Below are 9,436 nucleotides of genomic sequence, written 5' to 3' on the forward strand. Positions count from 1 at the left end.
TTTATTTACTCAATCAGTTATCTTTTCCTTGCTGATGCCCGGGTTTAGGTTTAGATGCCTTTGAATCAGTTCAAAGCAACATCGACATGGCAATGAAAATGCATGTTACACAAGTCTGATCTTATCACAGTTCTATTTGGTGAAGAGTAATGTATTTTGAGAGACCTGTGACAGAGTTTTTACCGTGCAAGAGCTGCGTATATCTGTGCAAAATTGCACCAGATCTGGTTGGCTATTTTACAGAATTTTTATCTATGCAAGAGAGCTGTATGTATCTGCAAAAACTTTACCTAAATACAAAGATGTCTTCTTGATCTTATTTCAACCTCTTAGATCTTACTTCAGATTACTTTGTTCCTTTGGAAGAGACAGGCTATTTATATGACATAAGTTTTTGTCAAGATGTTTATTGGAGATGCTCCCATTCAAATGTAGCTGATTGTATGTCACATATTATCTGAAATTGAGCTTTCAAATTGAATCTGATCTCGCTAGATTGACCTTCTATCCTGAAATTATTCAAAGTCCTTTGTGGGTGCAACTTTTCTTTCGAAACCCTTTGACATCTTTGGTGAACCCGACATGAAAGCGTCGAATAAATTTCAGGATGGGAGATACTTCAGCATCAATTTCAGCCTCTTCTACAATTCTTACTTTGTCCTCTACTTCAGCTCCATCATTGATTGCTGCTTCAAGTACTTCAACGGATGATTTAAAGCAAATTTTGCAGAATATGTCTATGTATATGCAACTTCAAAATCAGCAAACACAATTGTATATGCAGCAACAGCAGCAGTTGCATCAACAACAGTTGTCTCAACAAAGGCAACTATATTCGGAGCAAGAGAATGCAATTAGCGCGACTAAGGCGATTGAAGCAGTTGAGAATGAAAAGAAGCTATTTGATGGCCGTAATGTTTTGGCTTATTTGAAGACGTATGAGATCAAGATGGGATTTTTTGGAGTACCAGCAGGACTTATGAGTAAGTATTTCCTTCCCTTGTCACACCCGCCTTGAGGGCAAAAATGACTAATCTTTTCCTTCAAAATTCACATTGGCAAGATTTTAAGAAGGCCCTGAAAGAAGAGTATTTCCTTGAGGACTTTGGTATGGCTACACGGGGGTCATTCCGAGAGTGGATCTACATGCCAAACAAAGGTCTAGCTGCTTCAGAGTTGATACGAGAATTTGAAGAGAGGTATAGTCAGCTTGATGCCATTGAACAAAGAGCATTGGATGTTGAGAAAGTTGAGCTTTTCTTGCAAGTTGCAGATCCTGCTCTTCAGGAAGAATTAGGAGAGCTTCTTGAAGATCGCACGAAGCCTATGGGTCTTAAAACGGATTGGCAAGATGCCTAGGATGCAGTCTCGGCTTTGACCAAGAGGAGGATATGGAAGACCCACCTACAGAATGGATCTATGACACCGACTCCATCTTTAGCTTCTATGCCTGCTTCTACTCTTGTCATTTCCTCTCTTCCTCAGCTAGTTACTTGGGCTATGCCAGTGCCTACTGTTTCTACTCCTCCCGTTCCTCCTATTCCAAGACCGATGCCGGCTCCTTCTGCTCCAAAACCATCGGCTCTGTCGATGCCTTCCTCTCTTGATGACATAATCAAAGGCATAACGGATTTGACACTAGAGTCAGTTAAAGCAGAATTGGTGGAAAAATTGAAAGAGTAGTTTGCTTCGACTACGCCTACTATTTCTTCTGGTACTCCTACTGCACCTAGGAGTGCTCCTAGTGCACCTAGGAGAGATCGAAGATATATTTGGTGTGATAGTATGGACCATCAGCATTGTAGGGATTGTGAATCTTTTCAGGATGTAAGGAGGAAGAATTTGGTATTTTGGGGACAAGATGGCAAGATCTGGTTGACTGAAATAGGAGCTCCGCTTGCTACCAATTTTGGGAAATGCGGAATGAAGAAATTAGTGGATGACATGGCTGCGCGTACTTCTTATGTGGCAGCTAGAGGAGATGCTTCTGTATATGGAGTTCAGATTGAGAAAGGATCAGAGAATCAGTTAGCATTATGGACCTATGCTATGGAGACGGCAAACAAGGGGAAAATTCAGCAGACTGTTTTGACTAATGCAGGTTCTAGCATCAAATTTGAGACAGGTTGGGATTCACATGTTGACAGGTACACTATTTATGCCTACTTGGCTAAGTCTCAGGGAGTAGATGTACTTGTTGAGGAGAAGCGTAAGAGGGATGAAGAGAATCCAAATGCAGCTAAAAAGACTAAAGGGGGTGAGTTTGTTACTCCACCTATTGCAGGGCCGTCTTTGAGACCAAGGCTAGAATGACAGATGGAAGATGCTCAGAAGAAAGAAAAGAGACAAGAGCCTAAAGAGAGAAAGCAGTCAGGGTTTAGATTGATCTCCGATATTGAGACATCTACGGACATGAAGAAAATCTTTAATGACAAAATACTTGGCAGTGAGGTGAATTTTACTATTTCTGAGGTTTTGGGCATCTCAAAAAGAGAGTTTCAAGATCAGTTCCAAGAAGTCCTGAAGAAGAAAAGACATGCATTGCCTACTACTGATACACAGGGAGTTTTGATTGGGGAGTTGGATGAGGATGAGGATGAGGTTATGGTTGAGAATGCTTCTGTTTTTCCACAGACAGAGAAGAGGGTTCAGCCTATGCATTATGCTGAAACTGATGAGCCTATCTTGATACCGCGTAGTCACTTTTCGCGGAGTCATTGAGCTAGGGCAACTACAGAAACGATGGTAAAAATTGGAGAGAAACTGGTGCCTTATGTTGCTTTGGTGGATCATGGTTCAGAGATTAATCTCATAGTTCGTGAAGTTTATGAAAGTAATATATGGCCTATGGATGTAGAGCATGGGTGGCGTATGAGAGCCGCCAACAACACTGCAGGTGATTTGTATGCTGTCTATCCTAGTGTCAGGGTTTCTATTGGAGATGTAGAGGAGGATTTCCATTTCTTTGTGCAGGATTCATGCTCTTATCCCATAATTCTTGGACAGCCATTCATCACAGAGATGCGCATGGAAACAAAAATAATGGATGATGAATCTACTTATGTACGAATTCGTAGTAAAGATGGTATGAGAGCAGTCTAGTTTATGACTGTGTGTGTGAACCATGCTAGAAACAGGGATACTCTTTGAGATGCACCTTTGCCCACTGTGAGGGATTCGGGTTTTCATTAGGTACCACTGTTCAGCAAGACGACGGTGGTACAGAGCAAAGGAGATTGGAGTTCTCGCCTCCTGGCAGTAATGTTTTCTCCTCCAGTTTTGTTGGAATTTCAGCAAACAGTTCGATGAGTTATCAGAAGATTTCTAAGTTGCCTAGAGTTACCAGGAAGTACATATGCAGGAAGGAGAAAATTTTGAAAAATGCAGGTATTTTAGAGGATGATGAGCATATAGATGGGATGTATGATAGTATGGTTTGTGCAGATACAATGACAAAGATGGAAAATATGTTGAAAACTGATATGCAGAGTTGTCACAGTAATATATCAGTGCAGTCCCTGGACATGTTTCATGAAATTTGAGATTTTATGTCACAGATAGAGTCAGAGGCCAAGATGACTCAACAAAAAGTGTTGAGTGCTGAAGAAATTCAGCAAACAGAATTTTCGGCTGATTATGATCAGCCTATAGAGATACAGAGGGCTGAAAACTTTTAGCCAACAGAGTTTACTGCTGAAATATTTCAGCATCCAGAGTTTAGGGCTGTTCCTATGCAGTCCATAGAGCAGAGGGCTGAGGATATTCAGCCACCAGAGTGCAGAATTGCTAATTTACAGCAAGATTTGAATAATGCAGAGGATCATAATGAAGCCAAGATTGACACGAAATACAAGACTGTGGATAAGAAGGTGAAGCCGGTAGCTGTACCGCTTCCACCTGACAGTGGTGATCAGCAAATAGAGAGGGCTGGAAAACAGCCAATTTTGAGGAATCCAAAGCATATAGGCCATAAATTTTCAACAAAGACTCTTGCTGAATTAAAAATTGGAAATAGTGATTTCTTGCTACCCACAGAGAAGCAATGCTTTCAGGAGATGCTTGAGCGACATGGAAGGGGGTTTGCTTTTTTCTCGCATGAGATTGGATGTGTGAATCCGGATATTGTTGCTCCTATGGTGATCTTTACTATTCTCATATTCCATGGAACCTCCGACCTATTCCAGTGCCTAAGGCACACCTACCAAAGTTAATTGACTTGTTGAATGAGAAAATCAGGATGGAAATCCTAGAGCCTTCATCTGCACCATACTCAAATAGGTGGTTTACGGTTCCAAAGAAGAATGGTACTCTCCGATTTATACAGGACATGCAGCCAGTGAACAGAGTTACTATCAGGAATATTGGTATAGGTCCAATTGTGGATGAGTTTGTAGAAGCATTTGCTGGATGCTTTAGGTGATTTGTATTCAGGATATGATCAGTTTCAGCTGGCTTTGGAAAGCAGGGACATAACCACTATGAGAACTCCTATTGGGCTTGTTAGGATGTATACCTTGCCTCAAGGTGCCACTAATTCTGTTGCGCATATGATGAATGCCATGCATAAGGTCCTTCGTGATTACATACCTCAGCTTACCATGCCTTTCTTGGATGATGTGCCCATTAAGGGGTGTGCAGAAGAAGAGAATAATGAGAGTCTAAATGAGCAGGGATGCAGATACTTTGTGGCTGATCATATTTCAGCTTGTGAGAAGATTTTGGCTAGGTTAGAAGAAGTGAACTTGACACTATCAAGGCAAAAATCTATTTTTGGAGTAAATGAGGTTGTCATTGTTGGACATATGTGTGGGTATTATGGCAGGAAACCTTCACCTGAGAAGGTGGATGCTATAGGCAAGATTATGGAGTATTGTTCTACCACTTCAGAGGTACGGAGATTCATTGGAGCCTGTGTGTTTTATATGATTTGGATTCCCCCTTTTTGCACACATAGCAGATTGTTTATATCAGCTGCTTCGAAAGGGGCAGAGATTTTATTGGGATGAGAACCACACTAGAGCCATGTAGAAATTGAAGAAGTTATTGCAGATTGCTCCTACTCTCAGGAAAGCAGATTATAATTGTGGAAGGCCTATTGTATTGACAGTTGACACTAGTCCAATTGGCATAGGTTGGGCTGTGGGTCAAGATGATGCAGATGGAAACAGATATGCTATTCGGTTTGGGGTGAAAGTCCTAAATGAGAGACAGAGGAGGTATCCAAAAATCAAGAGGGAATTACTGGGAATTGTTACGGCTCTCAAATGTGACAAGGAGTACTTTATTGGAGCCTCAGTTGTGGTAGAGATAGATTGCTTGCCATTGATAGGTATGATTACGAGTTGCTCTACTCCGGATATAGCTATGCTAAGATGGATTGCATACATCAATTCATTAAATCCATAATTTAAACACATAGCAGGGAAGGATAATCCAGCGGCTGATATGCTATCTAGAGCTAGATATGATGATGAGGAGACACTACTTGTTGCAGAAGAGGATGATGCAGAAATTTCAGCCGCTATGGTTGATCATGTTCGCCATGTCTATGATATTGTAGCTTTCATAGAAGAACTCTATGTTGGAGATTGGTTGCAGATTGGCAAGTACCTTAGTACACTAAGAAAAAGAGATGAATGGATAGATGAAGAGTTCAAGAACATCAGAAGAAAAGCCTATGGTTATTTTCTCAAGGACGGATTTCTTTGGAAGCACTCGAAGAAAAGAGGTGGATTACCCTTGCGGGTTGTCTGTGATAAAGAGACATAGTTACAGGTGATGAGGGAGTTTCATGAGAGTCTTTGGGCTGGTCATAGAGGAGTGTGGGCTAATTATGAGAAAATCAAGGAGAAATATTGGTGGAAAGGCATGTACAAAGATGTTTCTCACTTTGTAGAGACTTGTAGAGACTGTCAGATGTATTCCATAGTGTGTCATCGAGATGAGCTTCATCTGACCTATCCACTATGCATTCATTATAAGTGGGTAGTTGACTTGGTTACTATGCCTATGGATCTATGGCAGATGAGATATATTGTTTTGGCTAGAGAGGATCTTACCAATCATGTTGAGGGAAGACCTTTGAGAACGAAGACCACTAGTGCAGTGTGTAAGTTCTTGTTGAAAGAAATTTTCTACAGGTATGGCTGTGTGGGTAAGATCACTGGAGATCACGGTGAATTGGATGCAGATGAAGCTAGGGAGTTTTTCTCTCAACTAGGAATCAAGTTGGCTCTAACTACAGCATACAATCCAGAGGGAAATGGGAAGAGTGAAAGAGGGCATCCGCCGATAGTGAAAGCATTAGCCAAAGCATGCAAAGGACGGATTGGAGAACGACCGATACTTCTACCATTTGCTTTGTAGGCTGATCATACGACTCACAGTGTTACCACAGGATATATGCCCGCAGAGTTGATGTATGGTCAGAAACCGATTATGCCGACTGAGACTTGTGCTTTGACTTGGTCTGTTTTACCTTAGCAGGAGGATTTGACAAGAGAGGAGCTCTTAGCTCTTCGGATCCGGCAGTTGGAGAGAAGACAAGAGGATATTCAGCTAGCTATCGACAGGTTGCAAGTTGCTAGACTTAGAAATAAGGACAGGTTTGACAGTAAGCATTGCTTGCGGCCTAGAGCAATAAAAGAGGGAGACTGGGTATTAGTCTTTGATAATAGCCTTGAAAATTAGCATACTACACTTCGGAAGATGGTGAAAATATGGTTTGGGCCATACATAGTCAGACATGTCTTTGACAATGCAACATATGAGCTGACAGAATTGGATGGGATAGTGCTTAGAGTGCCTATTGCAGGGAAAAGAATTAAGATTTTCAAGAAAAGAGATGATGAGGATTATGCATTGGAAGAATTTGCAAGAGAAGAGCAACGATAAGAAACTCCAGTAGAAGAGACAGATGATATGACAGATAATCTTACTGATATACCAAAAATACACAATGAAGAGATTGATCTATTCGTGGATCTTGAAGATAATGATCATGGGTAGTTGGCCCATCCAGAGGATGCGTAGGATCAGAGGGGGTGGATGTCATACTGCTGCGCATCCGAGGTGTGGAATCCACCAAAAAGTTGTGTCTGTGAAATTTGTTACTTTGTACATACTTAGTTGTTGTGTTTGCATTTTTGTTCTGCGTGGGCAGTATAGTGGAGGTGAGGAGAGCACATTTTCAAACAAGTCAGCGACGGTTCACTGTTCTTGATGCCCCGGGACATAAGAGCTAATCGTGGTGGTCAATAAAATGGATGATCCATCTGTGTAGTGGTCCAAAGACAGATTTGATGAGATAGAGAAAAAAAATGGGACCATTTTTGAAATCGTGTGGCTTTAACGTTAAGAGGGATGTAGTGTTTCTCCCTATATCTGGTCTCCTGGGTTTCAACATGAAAGACACGGTGCCAAAAACTACATGCCCTTGGTGGGACGGACCCTGTTTTTTTGACGCCTTGGATACAATTGAGATCCCACTTAGGGATCCAAATGCTCCATTTAGGATGCCACTTATAGACAAATTCAAGGACATAGGAATAGTTGTGATAGGGAAAATAGAATCAGGGACAGTAAGGCGAGGTGACAATCTGTTTATCATGTCAAATAAGGTCCATGTGAAAGTTGTCACAATAATGAGAGAGGCTAATGAGGTCAGAGTTGCCAAACTAGGGGGAGAACCTTCGGATCAGATTGTCTGGCATAAAAGAGACTGATGTATCACCTAGTTTTGTTCTGTCAAGTATGGCTCGGCCTATTCCCTCTTTAGTGGAGTTTGATGTCCAACTGCAAATTTTAGAGCTATTGGATCACAATGCAATTTTTACTGCTGGCTACAAAGTTGTTCTTCATATACATGCGGTTGTGGAAGAGTGTAAAATTATTGAGCTTCTACACCAGATCGACCCCAAGACAAAGAAAGTGCTATTTGTTAAAAGTGGAGCGGTGGTAGTGGCTCGTATTAAGGTAAATGAGCTAATCTGTGTGGAATGCTTCGATGACTTTTCACAATTGGGACACTTTACTCTTTGTGATGAAGGGAAAACTGTGGCAATCGGTAAGGTGGTAAACCTCAGAGGAGTCTTCTGTCCAAGCTTGCTTTTTCTGAGCACAGTATATCGAACCTGAAGGAAAAGCAAGGAAAAAGGGAGTGAGAGTGGCCGCTTTTGGAGAAACAAAGGATTGGAAAAAGAAAAGCTTATGGGGGTTCGATAGAACCAGGGGCCACGGTTAACCAAGCCGACAAATTATTCTCGCTTGCAGGGCTAGGGCTGATGGTGTAGGACTTATGGCTGTGACACTGCTGTCCATGCAACTTGCCTACATATGAGACATGGTAGGCCCTGCATAGAGACCTTGCTACTTGATGAAACGCATGTTCCAAGGGACATCATTCTGTCTGTTCTGCAAATCTTCTCAGAGACAAAAGATCTGGGGGCGGCACGACGAGAGCATTTCCTGGTAGTCGGCATCGGATTGGATTCAGTAGCATTAATCTACAACTACCTTATTCGATTGTATGCATCTTTTGGTAGCTTACCTGAAGCAAATCAAGCCTTTGACAAGACTTCGAAACCCAGTGTCTACACATGGAACGCTATAATCTCTTGCCACCATCAGGAAGAAATCGAATGCCCTATAGCATCAACCTGTGGCATATAACCTTTCGTTTTGACTTACCTAGACAATCTTTGGAATTTTGTACAAAACATCCCATTTGGCACAAGCTTGGACTCATCACCAATAGTAAACTCATGTACTTTTTCACCAGCCTCAATCCATGATTTTCCAGCCTTCTTGTAAGAACCAGCATTTATCTTCAGTTCTTATATTCTCAAAGAATCTTTCCACATTTGGATATCCTTATAGACAGTTGATGCACAAATGCTGAAGCATTCACTGAATCCAGTTGCAAAACTCCGTCAAAGCTTTGCCTTACAAGCTCCACATTCCTATGAAATTTACAACCTGCAGAGACCTCATACTTTCAGATGCTGCATTATGTTCTGTAAACCTAGTGTCAATGTAATTGGTAAGAGTGACAGCTATGAGTTTGATTTGCTCAATCAGTTATCTTTTCCTTGCTAATGCCCGGGTTTAGGTTTAGATGCCTTTGAATCAGTTCAAAGCAACATCAACATGACAATGAAAATGCATGTTACACAAGTTTGATCTTATCACAGTTCTATTTGGTGAAGAGTAATGTATTTTGAGAGACCTGTGACAGAGTTTTTACCGTGCAAGAGCTGTGTATATCTGTGCAAAATTGCACCAGATCTGGTTGGCTATTACAAAATTTTTATCTATGCAAAAGAGTTGTATGTATCTGTAAAAACTTTACCTGAATACAAAGATGTCTTCTTGATCTTATTTCAATCTCTTAGATCTTACTTCAGATTACTTTGTTTCTTTGGAAGAGACAGGCTGT

General features: G+C 41.3%; 1 pseudogene; it reads left to right on the forward strand.

The window, feature by feature from the left end:
- The first annotated feature begins 149 nt into the window (after positions 1 to 149).
- Positions 150 to 8,136, forward strand: LOC148024732 (eukaryotic peptide chain release factor GTP-binding subunit pseudogene; annotated as a pseudogene).
- The last annotated feature ends 1,300 nt before the right edge of the window (positions 8,137 to 9,436 follow it).

The sequence above is a fragment of the Lygodium microphyllum genome, chromosome 15, assembly GCF_053477565.2.
Source record: "Lygodium microphyllum isolate KBCC chromosome 15, Lygodium_microphyllum_v1.1.10, whole genome shotgun sequence".
NCBI classification, from domain to species: Eukaryota; Viridiplantae; Streptophyta; class Polypodiopsida; order Schizaeales; family Lygodiaceae; genus Lygodium; species Lygodium microphyllum.